This window comes from Bos grunniens, chromosome 8 (assembly GCF_055505025.1).
Source record: "Bos grunniens cultivar Pamir isolate PY7600 chromosome 8, Bosgru_T2T1.0, whole genome shotgun sequence".
Classification (NCBI taxonomy): domain Eukaryota; kingdom Metazoa; phylum Chordata; class Mammalia; order Artiodactyla; family Bovidae; genus Bos; species Bos grunniens.
The window spans coordinates 86227792-86243890 of record NC_141172.1 but is presented as its reverse complement, the minus strand read 5'-3'; the positions used below and the strand labels follow the sequence as shown (position 1 = coordinate 86243890).

Below are 16099 nucleotides of genomic sequence, written 5' to 3'. Positions count from 1 at the left end.
CACATAAAACTTGAAGATAGACTGGATTTATCTATCAAAGGAATCATATTCTCTAAGCTTTTCTTCCCAAAAATCAGCATCAGATTGAACAAAATACTTGCTTGTCTATACATCTACCAAGCACTGAAAGGAATGCGTCCCAAACTCTCATGTCAGGACCCCTTTATACTCTTAGAGGAAGAGGTACTGTTAAGATTATACATGTATCTATCCATAGTATTGTATTAGAAAATGAACCCAATTAAAATTTTAAATTATTTTTCCACTGAATACAAATAAATCCATTCATGTCAACATAAATGACTACACATTGATGCCACTTTCTTGGTTCCTGACAAGATGCTGGCAGTTCTATCCACCACTGCTTCTGCCCCACCAGTGCAAATGCCAACCCAATGAAACGTGCAAATCACACCTTACTGCTATGAAAACCACTGTTATTTTATGGATGCCTGACTTGGTGACTGCAGATCACATCTGAGAATCACTGACTTGAAAATATATACAAACTGACAATTTCATAATTATGAGTTTACCACAGAATCATAACTTTGGAACAGTTAATAAACATAATTACTTCCTTAAGGGATCATTTGGGGCTTCTCTCATAGCTCAGTTGGCAAAGAATCCACCTGCAAACCAGGAGACCCTGGTTCAATTCCTGGGTTGGGAAGATCCCCTGGGAAGGGAAAAGCTACCACTCCAGTATTCTGGCCTGGAGAATTCCATGGACTATAGAGTCCATGGGGTCACAAAGAGTGAGACACGACTGAGCAACTTTCACTTCATTTTCAAGGGATCGTTTCCTTTGTGGCTCAACAAAGACATTCTTTTTAGTAAAATTAAACCCTCTGAGAAAAGGTAGGTCCTCATTTAAATAAATAGACAAATAAAAAACAAAGTAAAATTACAGCATAGAAGGTACCTAACTCAGCTACCTACTCTCATACGAGCCAATTATGAGTTGATCAGGACTAGATGCAACAAGCAAGTAGCAGCTGAAGCTGACACATTCTGAGCCCATAGACTTCCTGTGGAACTGAAAACTGCAGGTGATAAAACCCATATCCTAGAACCCACATCCCCTCCTTCTGGGGCCTCCCTCCCACCCCCCATCCCTCACACCTCTCCCATCCTACCCCTCTCAGTCATCACAGAGGCCCAGGCTAAGCTCCCTGTGTTACATGGCGGCTTCTCACCAGCCAGCTATTTTACACACGGTAGTGTATATATGTCTATGCTACTTCCTCAATTCATCCCACCTTCTCCTTCCCCTGCTGTGTCCACAAGTCCCTTCTCTACGTCTATGCCTCCATTCCTTCCTTGCAAATAGGGTCATCAGTACTGGTTTTCTAGATTCCATATATATGCTTTAATATACAATATTTGTTTCTCTTTCTGCCTTTACTCTGTATAACATGCTCTTGGTTCACTCACCTCACTGCAACTGACTCAAATTCATTAAAGTGAGACATATTTATACAACAAAATGTTATGTGTGCAGCGTGAAAATGAAGGAATCAGAGTATAAATATGGATAAATCTAACAATGGTGAAGAATTTATCATTATGTAAGTACAATATATATCTATCATTATATATAATTACTGAAAGATCCACAAGATGATAATCATTTAAATAAGTTTTTAAAAGAAGAATGTTATGTAGGGACATAAAATATGCATGAAAATGATAAATTCCAAATTCAACTGATGGTGAAGTCTGGGGAGAAGGGAGACAGATATGACTGGCAATAGACAAAGAGAACTTCAATCTCATTTGTAATATTGTCCTGCTTAAGTTAAGTGGTAGGAACTCAATATGGTGGGGCTTCCCTCATAGCTCAGTCGGTAAAGAATCCGCCTGCAATACAAGAGACCTGGGTTCAATTCCTGGGTCTGGAAGATACCCTGGAGAAGGAAATGGCAACCCACTCCAGTATTCTTGCCTGGAAAATCCCATGGACAGAGGAGCCTAACACGCTATAGTCCATGAGGTCACAAGAGTCGGACATGACTTAGTGACTAAATAAAGACTAACATGGTAGTCTTGTTTTGTGGATGTCTGATATATGTCTTCATAGTTAATTTTTTCCATGAAGAATTAAAATTTAGCATCAAAGAAAAATGTTAGTAGTGCCAAAGGAATTCTAAACTAGTAGGATATATTTGTTAAAGAAATAATGGTTCAATTTACTATCATGTAACATGAAAAATACAATTTTAAATTGAGAATATAAAATGTTGCCCAGTGCATGTTAGGTAACACATATTGGCTAATAAGTAGCTAAATGTAGTATGATATGAGGGAAGGGAATAGACAGAAGAGGAGCCAAAGCCATGAAGTAAAAGTTGACGGGACAGATAGGGACTCTGAGGAAGCAGTCTTGAAGGAGCCCTCGTAACTGAATCATGGGATCCTTCATGTCCTTGGACCCCAGGGCACCACTAGGGTATCCTCTAACACACTAACTAGAGCTCCAGTTGGGGGGTCTTACCAACATCCTGATCCTGTGACCATGCAGCATGCTTGAAAACCACACTCAGGTTAAAAAGACAAAGCTGCTAGAAACCATGCCAGGAGCTAAAGGGAATCAAGGTTTTCTCTTGACATATGTAGCCCATTTAACTGCACACCAGTCCCAGCAGAGAAGTATAGAAGATGTGTCTGATTATGGAATGCAGCTTTATCCACACAACTGTGTGAGACAGAAAATGAAATGGGGAAAGAAACTAACTGCCAATCTAGAATTCCAATCTAATCAAACCTATCCTTCAAAATGATGGCGAATAAAAACATTTTACACGCCAACTCACAGACACCTCCTCAAACACACCAGCAGGCCCACGCTAAAAGAAGCACTACAGGGAATTCACTTCAGGCAGACTATGAGAGTAGCGTTTTAAAACTTACTTTATACTGCTTATAAGAGATATTCTTAAAATATAAGGGTACTGACTGGCTAAAGTAAAAGTGTAAAAAACATGCAAACACTAACCAAAAGAAAACTTGTAAAGTTATTTTCATCTCTGACAAAAGAGAAGTAAGGCAAGAAATATCATTCGACAAGAGGGTTTTTTTTATAATAATAAACATGATGATCCATTACAAAAGAGGTAAAAATTCTAAAATGGCATACATAAAAAAGAAAGCCCCAAAATAAAGCAAAAATTCACAGAACTAAAATGAAAAAACTGTCACACCTACAACTACAGTGGACTTTAATAGCTCTTTGACAATAACTGATAAAGCAGTCAAATATTCCTATCAAAAAATAAAAAATAGGAAAAAAATCCCAAAGTAGGAGAAAAGAAATAGCAAAAACCGGAGCAAAAAACTTTTAATAGAAAACAAATGTATGAGAGAAAAATCAAAACAGTCAGCTTTCGAAAAAAACTAAAATAAATAACAGACCTTTTAGCAAGATGGATCACAGATAATCAGAGAAGGCACAAGTCTCAACTGAGAATGAAAAGGACAGTAATACAAAGGATTTCACAGACAATAAAACTATTAACAATTCTGACTCCATGAATTTGAAAAATGACATGAAATGAACAAATTCCTAGGAAAACACAACTTATTAAAATTGACAAAGAAACAAAATCTGAAAACACAAATATTTTAAAAATTGAATATGTAAAAACTTTCCTACAGAGAAAACTGCATGCCCATATGGCTGCAAAAGTAAACTATTCCAAAAATATAATGAAAAACATTTATCATCAGTCTTAAATGATGATATGAAGAAGAGTGAAACAAAAACTCGACAAGAACATCATAAGCAAAACAATGACAGATCAACTTTTCTCATAATGTCTCAAAAAATCCTAAACAAAATATCAGCATATCATACCTACTAGTAACATACATGTATTAAGACCAATTTATACTCAGGCCAAGATTTAAGACTGGTTTAACATTAGATTTTTTAATTTAAGAAATTAAGAAAGATGAAAATCATATAAATTTTCAGTAGAAAATTAGCTGACAGAATTCAACACTCGTTCCTTAACACCTTCATTGATGTTATAATTTACTTAAAATTCAGTCATTTAAAATACACAATTCAGTATTTTTTTTAGTAAATTTAGAGAATTGTACAACTATCACCACAACCTAGTTTTAGAACATTTTCATTATCACAAAAACGATTCCTCATATTCATATACAGAGAAGGCAATGGCACCCCACTCCAGTACTCTTGCCTGGAAAATCCCATGGACGGAGGCACCTAGAAGGCTGCAGTCCACGGGGTCGCTGAGGGTCGGACACGACTGAGCAACTTCACTTTCACTTTTCACTTTCATGCATTGGAGAAGGAAATGGCAACCCACTCCAGTGTTCTTGTCTGGAGAATCCCAGGGACGGGGGAGCCTGGTGGGCTGCTGTCTATGGGGTCGCACAGAGTCGGACACGACTGAAGTGACTTAGCAGCAGCATACTCATATACAGTCACCCCCTGTTCTCACCTCTAGTCCCAAACTAATATATTTATTTTCCTATGACTTTGCATTCTCTGGACATTTCATATAAATAAAACTCATACAATATATAGTCTTCCACTTCTTTCTTTCATACCACATAGTGTTTTTCAGGTTCATCCATAATATAAAGATGAATCAGTATCTTTTGTCTTTTTATTACCAAATAGTATTCATTGTAGAGACAGATATTTTGATTATCCATTCATTCATTGATGGACATCTGCACTATTTCTACTCTTTGGCTATTATGAAAAATACTACGGTGAACACATCTGCATTCAAGTCTTTGTGTAGAGAAATTTTTTCACTTTCACCCAAAGATTCACTTGGGTAGCGTGGAACTGCTAAGCTATATTGTAAATTTCTATTTAATTTAAAACAGGGAAGGGAAAAAAAAAAAAACAATCTGCCACTGCTTTCCATGGTGGCTGCACCACTTTGCATTCTTACCAATGCATAAGGGTCTCTCTTGTCCTACAAGGACACTAGTCTGCCTTTTTATCATAGCCATTTTAGTGATATGATGTATTTATTGTGGTTTTAAATTTGCATTTCCCAAATGACTAATGTGGCTTCCCTGGTAGCTCAGATGGTAAAGAATCTGCCTGCAATGTGGGAGACCAAGGTTCAATCCCTGGGTCAGGAAGATACCCTGGAGAAGGGAAAGGCTACCCACTCCAGTATTCTTATCTGGAGAATTCCATGGACAGAGAAGCCTGGCAAGCTACAGTCCATGGGGTTCCAAAGAGTCGGACGGAAATGGGTGACTAATTTTTTTTTAATGACAAATATGACAAACCTCAGTTCAGTTCAGTCGCTCAGTCGTGTCCGACTCTGCGACCCCGTGAATTGCAGCACGCCAGGCCTCCCTGTCCACCACTAACTCCCGGAGTTTACCCAAACTCACGTCCATCAAGTCAGTGATGCCATCCAGCCATCTCATCCTCTGTCATCCCCTTCTCCTCCTGCCCCCAATCCCTCCCAGCATCAGGGTCATTTCCTAGACAGCATATTAAATAAATGACCCAATCAAAAAATGGGCCAAAGAACTAAATAGACGTTTCTCCAAAGAAGACATACAGATGGCTAACAAACACATAAAAAGATGCTCAACATCACTCATTATCAGAGAAATGCAAATCAAAACCACTATGAGGTACCATTTCACACCAGTCAGAATGGCTGCGATCCAAAAGTCTACAAGCAATAAATGCTGGAGAGGGTGTGGAGAAAAGGGAACCCTCTTACACTGTTGGTGGGAATGCAAACTAGTACAGCCACTATGGAGAACAGTGTGGAGATTCCTTAAGAAACTGGAACTAGAACTGCCTTATGATCCAGCAATCCCACTGCTGGGCATACACACTGAGGAAACCAGAAGGGAAAGAGACACGTGTACCCCAATGTTCATCGCAGCACTGTTCATAATAGCCAGGACATGGAAGCAACCTAGATGTACATCAGCAGATGAATAGATAAGAAAGCTATGGTACATATACACGATGGGAGTATTACTCAGCCATTAAAAAGAATACATTTGAATCAGTTCTAATGAGGTAGATAAAACTGGAGCCTATTATACAGAGTGAAATAAGCCAGAAAGAAAAACACCAATACAGTATACTAACGCATATATATGGAATTTAGAAAGATGGTAACAATAACCCTGTGTACGAGACAGCAAAAGAGACACTGATGTATAGAACAGTCTTATGGACTCTGTGGGAGAGGGAGAAGGTGGGAAGATTTGGGAGAATGGCATTGAAACATGTAAAATATCATGTATGAAACGAGTTGCCAGTCCAGGTTCGATGCACGATACTGGATGCTTGGGGCTGGTGCACTGGGACGACCCAGAGGGATGGTATTGGGAGGGAGGAGGGTTCAGGATGGGGAACACATGTATACCTGTGGCGGATTCATTTTGATATTTGGCAAAACTAATATAATTATGTAAAGTTTCAAAATAAAATAAAATTTAAAAATAAATAAATAAATAAAAAGCAGAGACATTACTTTGCTATAAAGGTTCATATAGTTAAAGCTATTGGTTTTTCTAGTAGTCATGTATGGATGTGAGAGCTGGACCATAGAAGGCTGAGCACTGAAGAATTTATGCTTTTGAACTGTGGCGCTGGGGAAGATTCTTGAGAATCCTCTGAACAGCAAGGAGATCAAACCAGTTAATCCTAAAAGGAAATCAATTCTGAATATTCACTGGAAGGACTGATGCTGAAGATGAAGTTCCAATACTGATATGAAGAGCTGACTCACTGGAAAAGACTCCTTATTTTTTGGAAAAGACTCATGCTGGGAAAGACTGAGGGCAGAAGGAAAAGGGGAAGACAGAGGATGAGATGGTTGGATGGCATCGCCGTCTCAATGGACATGAGCTTGAGCAAACTCTGGGCAATAGTGAATGACTGGGAAGCCTGGTATGCTGTACTCCACGGGGTCACAAGATGAACAGTACTTAGCAACTTAACAACAACAATGAGGTTATTAGCACCTTTTCAAGATGCTTAATAGCCATTCACACAGTTGACTGAAATGTCTATTCAAATCTTTTGCTGTACAATTTATTTGATTCTTAATCGGTTGTAAGAGTTATATCTTAAATAAAAGTCCTTTTTCAGAAAAATTATTTGGAAATATTTTCCCCTATCTGTGGCTTATTTCTTGATAATTGATGAGTTTTCAATTTTAATGAAATCCAGTTTATCAATATTTCTCTTTTATTATGCTTTTTTTGTCCTCTGTAATCAACACACTCATTATTAATTAAGAATTCATAGCAAACTAAGAACAAAAGAATCTTTCTTCATTTGTTAAAGAGTAAATACAAAATACCTATAAGCCTTTAATGGTCAAAAACTTCCGCCCAATTATCAAGAATGAGGCAATGTATTCTTTATCATTTCTACAAATGTAAATAGGTGTATTAGTCTGTGTAATAAGAAAAACTTTAATTACAAAGATCATAAGAAAAAAATAAAACTGTCATTATTAGCAGATGAGTTAATTATACATGCTGCTGCTGCTAAGTCACTTCAGTCGTGTCAGACTCTGTGCTACCCCACAGACGGCAGCCCACCAGGTTCCCCCGTCCCTGGGATTCTCCAGGCAAGAACACTGGAGTGGGTTGCCATTTCCTTCTCCAATGCATGAAAGTGAAAAGTGAAAGTGAAGTCGCTCAGTTGTGTCCGACTCTTACCGACCCCGTGGACTGCAGCCTACCAGGCTCCTCCATCCATGGGACTGATTTTCCAGGCAAGAGTACTGGAGTGGGGGGCTATTACCTTCTCCGAATTATACATGAGGAATACTCAAAAGAATTTACAAATCATAAAAATAAGCTGGATACAGGTTCAATATACAGAAGTCAACTGTCTTTCTATACACTAGAAAAAGAATTTTTTAAAAAGATATCATTTACATTAACATTCAAAAATCAAAGAGCCAAGGATCTTGACACAAAAACATACAAAAAGACGTCCCTGATGGTCCCCTGGTTAAGAATCCACCTTCTGATGCTGGAGACGTGGGTTCAATCCTAGGTTGGGGACCTAGGATCCCACATGCTGTGGGACAGCTAAGGGCTAGGCGCCTCAACTAGAGAGCCGTGCGCTGTAAACCACAGAGCACATACACCTCGGAGCCCACGTGCCACAACTAGAGAGAAGTGCATGTCACAAGAAGACCTCACATGACCAAAAATGAATAACTGGTTAAAAAAAACTTACAAAGTCTAAATTAAACAAGTCCTAAATAAGTGGAGGGGCTTCTCTGGTGACTCATTGGTAAAGAATCCACCTGCCAAGCAAGAGACCCAGGTTTGATCCCTGGGTCAGGAAGATTCCCTGGAGAAGGAAATGTCAACCCGCTCCAGTCTCCTGCCTGGGAAATCCATGGACAGAGGGACCTGGGGGGCTACAGTCCATGGGGTCGCAAAGAGTCGGACATGACCTAGTGGCACAACGACAATAAAATGAACGGAGGAATATATTGTGTTCATCGTGTGTTGGAAGACTCCGTACTAAAAGATGTAAATTCTCTCCAAATTAATAGATTCAATGTGGTACCAATCAAAATCCTAATGCTTCTTAGGAGTTGACAAAGTAGATATGCAAAAGCCCAATAAATAAGCTTGAAGAAGAAAAAGGTGGAGAATTTATACTAAAATAAAATTATTATAAAGCTATAGTAAATAACAAAATGTGATGTTTACTCAAAGATAGAGAAACAGAGCAAAGGAACAGAACAGCAAGTCCAGAAAAGACCTGCTTGACTTATGACAAAGATGACACTGTCGGCACATTCCAATAAATGAGGCTGGGACCACTGCAAAAGAGTCGAGCACGACTTGGGGACTCAGTTCCGTTCAGTCGCTCAGTCATGTCCGACCCTCTGCGATCCCACGGACTGCAACACGCCAGGCTTCGCTTTCCATTACCAACACTTGGAGCTTGCTCAAACTCATGTCCATTGAGTCGATGATGCTATCCAACCATCTCATTCTCTGTCATCCCCGTCTCCTCCTGACTTCAAACTTTCCCAGCATTAGGGTCTTTTCCAGTGAGTCAGTTCTTCACATCAGGTGGCCTAAGTATTGGAGTTTCAGCTTCAGCATCAGTCCTTCCAACGAATATTCAGGACTGATCTCCTTTACAATGGACTGGTTGGATCTCCATGAAGTCCAAGAGACTTTCAAGAGTCTTCTCCAACACCACAGTTCAAAAGCATCAACTCAGCTTTCTTTATAGTCCAACTCTCATATCCATACATAACTACTGGATAAACCATAGCTTTGACTAGATGGACCTTTGTTAGCAAAATAATGTCTCTGCTTTTTAATATGCTGTCTTGGTTGGTCATAGCTTTTCTTCCAAGGAGCAAGCATCTTTTAATTTCATGGCTGCAGTTACCATCTGCAGTGATTTTGGAGCCCCCAAAAATAAAGTCCCTGTTTGCATTGTTTCCTCATCTATTTGCCATGAAGTGATGGAACCGGATGCCATGATCTTAGCTTTCTGAATGTTAGGTTTTAAGTCAACTTTTTCAGGGCCAAAGGCACTGTTGATGTTGTGATTTGTCTCTGCTGCTGTATGATCCATCTTGAACTCAAATTTATTTATTTATTTATTTTGAACTCAAATTTAAAAACTACTCGATTTGCTTTTTGTCTTATCATTATATCTATAGTCTAAAATCATAAACAGCAAGTAATAAGTCATTAGCAAAACAAAAAATATAAAATGATGTATAACATAACCACATTTATTTAAGAATGTATTTCAATACAAAATGGCAAAGTTCAACAATGCAAAATCGCAATTACTTTTGCACCAACCTAATACATTTCTAATTGTGGCCCACAGAACAAATGGCGGAACCTGCACTCATGAAAGCCTGTATTTTTCCCTCCTTATTCATGACTACCAATAAGTCCTAATTTCCTGCCCCAAAAGACAAATAAAAAAAATAAATTAAAAAAATCCTGATCCCCATACACAATTACCTGATCCAGCTACCACCAATTTTCTCTTTTTTTTAATAAGCCAGACTCCTCAAAAGGGCTGCTCTTTCTGTCTTCCAATCTCTCCTCTTACAGTATGTCTCTAAGTAAAAGGGACAAAAAGACAGTAAAAAATAAGTATAATAAATAACCTACGTAACAAGTAAAAAATGTTCAGGAGTAAAACAATCAGGAAACGTGAATCTGGAGTAGAAGATGTGAACCACGTTACAATATTAAATAGTATGATCACACTGTTCTTACTGACAAAGTATAATAAAATTCAGTGAGATCTCTGTAGTTTTAAGTTCCTGATAATTTAATATTTGGTCCTAAGTTACATATTTTTATTACTTATATTGCTCCTGTACTGCAAACTCTTTTCAACTAAACATGCAGTAATTAAAAATGTAATACCCCAAGAAGACAATGCACAGAAATAATACATTGTTAAACACTTCTGAAAGAGTATCTATTTCATTTAAATATTGCCTACTAAAATGGTCCTCTCTTAAAATTCTTGGGCTTTTTTTAAAAAATAAATTCCTTCTTTTGAACATGCTTTAGGAGTATTATGTAGTAAATTTCTACTTATTTACATTTGCTGTGGACTAGTCCAGTAAGACTTTCGAAAACTTATGGGAAGCAACTATAATATTGTTTGTTGTACACTGCAGGATATCTAGCTTCCTTGGCTCCCAATAATCAAATGACAGTAAAGCCCCTCAATCATCATGACAAGGAAAAATGCCTGCTCAAACTCCAGCATGTTCCCCACTGAGTGTTAAAATCCCCCTTGAGATCTATTATCTAATATGGTAATATTGAGTGGTCTTCAACTTGTTTTGTTTCTATTACTGCTGCACAGAATTTCAAAAGACAATATCCTCCCTTGAATACTTTTATACTGACATCTAAAATTTTTCATAAGTTTAAATAGATGCTATGTAAAGGCCCTAAGCCTGCGTACCACAACTGGAGCCTGCACACCGCAACTACAGAAGCCCACGCGCTACAGCCCCCACCCCACGACAGGAGAAGCCGCCACCGCAGTGCAAAGCCCGCACACTCCAACTGGAGAGCAGTCCGTGCTCCCCACAACTAGAGAAAACTTGTGCACAGCAACGAAGACCTGGTGCAGCCAAAAATAAATAAATATACATAGTTTTTAAAAATAAAAGTTGCAAAGACTGCAGGACACTATAAACACTGGCACCTTAAAATACAATTGATTTATATCATTATCAATGTACCCAGCAGATCCTACCTACCACAGTGACTGATTCTCAAAATCATTCATGTCTAAAACACCACACAAATCCTTGCTTAACAATAGAAATACCACATCATTTACTTTATCAACAATTTTATGAAGTGTTATATTCCTATAACACTTCTCTGTGATTTTTTCCTGGTACCATCAGCTTTTATGCTCAAAAATCTTCTTTTGATCACTCTGTCACACTTCTATGCAACAAAACATATATACAAATAGAATTGATTTTTATTAAATTCCTTGTAACCATGAAACACTAAGTTTAAAAGTTTTCCTCTGGATTGACTTTTAATTTCAAGTATAATTAGCATACAGTTGGTTGAAGCAAAAATACATATCTGACAACTAGTTACTAAAAGTAAACTTTTTTGGAAAATGTTATCTCAATGAGACAGATGAGACTACCTGCCCTTTTTTTATTTCATATACGTATAAGTGAAATCACTTATTGCTAGAATATTTCAGCAATGTCTCCCAATTCTTTCAACTCCTTTAGAGTCAGCTCTTGAAAAATCACATAGTAATCAAGAAGCATTTAACAATTCCATAAAAACTACAGTCTTTAAATCATCCTGAAAACAAAGAACTGGACACTGCCAAAATAAGGATCCTAGTTGAAACTCTCAACGTGGGTAGTGTAAACAGTTATCTTATGGCAATTCATAGCTTTGTGCCTCCCTGAAGCAAGGAAGCAAAAAAAAAAGGGGGGGGGGCGGGGGGCAACTGTGAAAGAGAAGACGGTAAAGTTAAAAGCTCTAAGAAAAAATGCATATAAGTTGTATTATCAGCTAGAATCCTTTAAAACAATCTGTATCTCTGGAATGGCTAGATGAGGTCCCAACCGCAGTCTGGGGGGATCACTGCTTTAAGTCATTTCCCTCAGAATTGTAGTTGCTGGGTCATGTGAAGTGTAGGATCTTTAAAAGTTAATACTAAACTGTTTTTCCAAAGTATTTCTACCTCCATACACTAGTGCATTGCTCTACATTATCACCAGGGCCTGGCACTGTCACACTTAGTTCCGCTCATCTAATGGGTGAGAAAAGGTGGCTTTAAGCTGCACTTTTCTCAGTACAGTGAAAGATGAGATATCTCAATTTTGTAGAACATTACTGTACAGTGAACAAAGTCATCATTTCAGAACTGTTTCAGTTTATGGACATGTGCTATCAATCCAAAGCACCATGGTCTTCTGTGCTCCCACTCCAAATAGGCTTTAATCTCTTCCATCGAACCAAAACATCAGGTCAAGATAAGCAAGGATTTCCAGGTGCCTCAATCTGCATCTTAACCTCCAAAAAGCACCAGATGGAGTAGACGCTGTCCTGGGGAGCTGCCCATCTCAGACCAGAAGATGTATCTGTTCTCCTTTCCTGTACTGCTCTTGCACAGTGGTAGTAGTGTTATCCTAGTCTCGCAAACGGAGAAGGCAATGGCACCCCACTCCAGTACTCTTGCCTGGAAAATCCCATGGACGGAGGAGCCTGGTAGGCTAGAGTCCATAGGTTCGCTGAAAGTTGGACACAACTGAGCAACTTCCCTTTCACTCTTCACTTTCATGCATTGGAGAAGGAAATGGCAACCCACTCCAGTGTTCTTGCCTGGAGAATCCCAGGGACAGGGGAGCCTGGTGACCTGCCGTCTATGGGGTCGCACAGAGTCGGACTCGACTGAAGTGACTTAGCAGCAGCAGTCTCACAAAAAAAGCTGAGAAAAGGTCTTTCTTTATTACTTATCAAATAATATATGTAAGATTGGAATTATCTGTTCCATGAAACGTGTGAATAGAATATTCCTCTGCAGTCATGGAGACCAAGAGTTTTCATTGTTATAAGACTAGTAAAGTTTTCAAGTTTTTAAGTTGGTTTTGGTTAAGTTTTATTTTCCAATAGTTTACCTAGTCCACTTAAAATATCAAATTCACTGACATCAGTTATTCTTAATGTTATTTTACCAAATTAATCTCTGTGAAATTTATACCTATGGCAGCTTTTTCAATCTGAATAGTGTTTAGTTATTCCCTCACCATTGATAAATCTTGATAAATCAGAAATTTGACTTTCTGACTATCAAAGAACCAGCTTTGGACTTTATTATTCTTAGTACTTACTGAGTGTTTTCCATGTCAAAAGTTTATATTCATCTTCAGTTTCTTCCTTCTACTCTGAGTTTATTCTGTAATCACTTTTGTCTTTCTTTTAAATTGGATTCTTATTCATCTTGAGCATTCATTCTTAAAGTACAATCTTAACTACACTACACAACTTTTAAAGTATTTTGTTAGAATTTAATTCTGAATATGTTCTAATTTACATTAAGATTCCTTTGTTGAGCTGTAAGTTATTTAGAAGTTATTTTAAATTTCCCCCTGTAGGGGACTTTTTCTAATTACCTTTTGTAAATGACTTGTATCTTAACTGCCTGTAGTCGAAGAACTCAGTCTTTGAAATGTGTGGAGGCTTTATAGCCAAGCAGATGGCTAATTTTCATGAATATTTCATGTGTACTTGAAAGAGATGCACAGTCATTGACTGCTGAGGGCAATGATCCACACAGGTACAATATATTAACCCTCAGCAGGCCAGGAAGAATAATCAAGACCCTTAATCAGCTGGGCTGATAGAATCTTTGTATTTTATTTAATATTTAGGTCATTTTATAAATAATTCACAGGGGTTTCCCAGGTGGCACAGTGGTAAAGAATCTGCCTGCCAATGCAAGAGATGCAGGTTTGATCTCTGGGTTGAGAAGATCCCCTGGAGAAGGAACCCACTTCTGGAAATGGCAACTCACTCCAGTATTCTTGCCTGGGAAATCCTATGGACAGAGAAGCACGGTGGGCTGTACTCCATGGGTCCCAAAGAGTCGGACATGACTGAGCAACTAAGCACCCAGCACATAATTTATAGAAAACTAAAAGGATATAGTAAAAAAAGCAAATTAACTGAAAAGTTTAATCAAAATTTAAATACAGAAAATCCGTATTGTTATTTTATACTTCCTAGTATGTACAGATATGTGTATGATATATACACATATCTACAAATGCATAACGTGTGTATATATACACTCACACACATCACACACACATACACACACAAACACACATAAAAAGAGAATGAAACTGGTCACCAACTGACATGCATGAATCTGGGACATATAGTTTTATAAAATCTGATTCCAGATTTCAATTATATCTCTACTAGATAATCATCACTTCTGCTTCTTCTTGAATCTGCAGTGCTTTTTTAAAATTTTGATGTCCCATAAACTTGCTGAGAAGGACAGCCATATTATTTGTTCCTTGGTTGTAAATATTCATTTTTAGATTTATAAATATACATCAAAGTGATCCCAGCCAATGTTTTGCTTTCTTTCCTAAATCATATATTCACTTCCTATCACCTTTGTATATACACTTTAAGTCAACACTCTTCAATTACAAGCTGTATCAAGTAAATGTTCATGTACAACATTATATGTAATGCAAAAATAAGTCACATATTCTCTTAGCAAAACTGAAGAGTCCAACTTCTTATCACAAAATACTGTAGAAACACACTGGTCACTCATCAATTCTTGAGTTCAAAGAAAATTCATCTAGGATATTGCTATTTAGTGACTCACAGTCTAAGACTTCACTCATATGATCAAGTTCACCATAATTATTAGGGCCTAGAGTCTGCTGCCTCTGTTGACCATTATTTCACCCACTTAATAGCTGAAATGCTTTCCTCTGTCAACTTTTCTACTTTTGTACCATTACATGTAGAACATGAAAACTATTAAATTCTCAGTTGTGTTCAATGAAAACTAAAATGACTACAAAGATGGTACCTCCAGACTTCATATTTTCTTAAAATATGTGCAACTCTTGAAGTAATGTAATAAAATCAAAGATAATGCAGTAGTAATGACTACTATAACATCTTTCCAGATGATTCCATCATCCTTTCATTTTATTTTAGTCTTAATATAGTTGGGAATAATTAAAGAGTGATGATAAAAATTATTCTAGGATGATAAAACTACTTATACACAGATAAAGTGATTTAAGAACCCACAGCATCTTAGATTCATAAAAAGGTCCAAAGGACCCATACGGTATACACTATAAGAGAAAAGGAGTTTTAATTTTCTATTTTAAAGTAAATTTTCTGTTCTTCAGAAGACCTCTATGACAGAAAGAAAGCCATAAAGCATCAATCCAACAAATCCAAGTATAATTGTTCAAAAAAGAAACTAGTAAACTAAATCTGGGTCCAGGGGACTCTGATGATAATGAGGGTTAAGTTTATTAACCTATTCAAATATTCTTTCTTTCTATTCAAATAGACTTTCTTTTTTCTTCTTTAATCTATTAATAACTAAGAAAGGTACTAAAAAAATCCAGTTGTGGTGGTGGATATGTCCTTTTTTCCTTACAGTGACGTGAATTTTTACACTGTATATTTCGAGGCTATTTCTAAAAGCAGAGAAGTTCAGAATCATCATTCTACCAGGGAAATTTAAACTTTTGTCATTATCTAGTGACCTTCTTTCTCTCTAATAATTACTATTCTGAAAAAAATTTGTTTGAAAATCTATTTCATCTGATATCAGTACAGTTATACCAGCTTTACCAGCTTTCTTTTAGTCAGTATTAGATTGGTATGTCTTTTTCTACTCAACTTTCAAAATCCTTATGTTTTAGGTGTTTCTTATGAGAAGCTTAGTGATAATTTCTTAAGTCAGCTACTGCTTGTCTTCTAATTAAAGAATTTAGTACACTTGCATTCACCATGACAGGTAATAAATTTGAATGTATTTCTACAAATGCAT

At 37.3% G+C, this 16099-nt stretch overlaps 1 protein-coding gene across 16 annotated transcripts in view; it reads right to left on the bottom strand.

The window, feature by feature from the left end:
- AUH (AU RNA binding methylglutaconyl-CoA hydratase) overlaps positions 1-16099 on the bottom strand; it is a 183252-nt gene that overhangs the window by 120134 nt on the left and 47019 nt on the right. For 2 of the 16 annotated variants that reach the window (XM_086414463.1, XM_086414464.1), the window contains exon 2: positions 10006-10105. The exons of the other annotated variants lie outside the window; for them this stretch is intronic. The gene's annotated coding sequence lies outside the window, so the exon portion shown is untranslated. The remainder of the gene's footprint in view (positions 1-10005; positions 10106-16099) is intronic. 16 annotated transcript variants of the gene reach the window in all.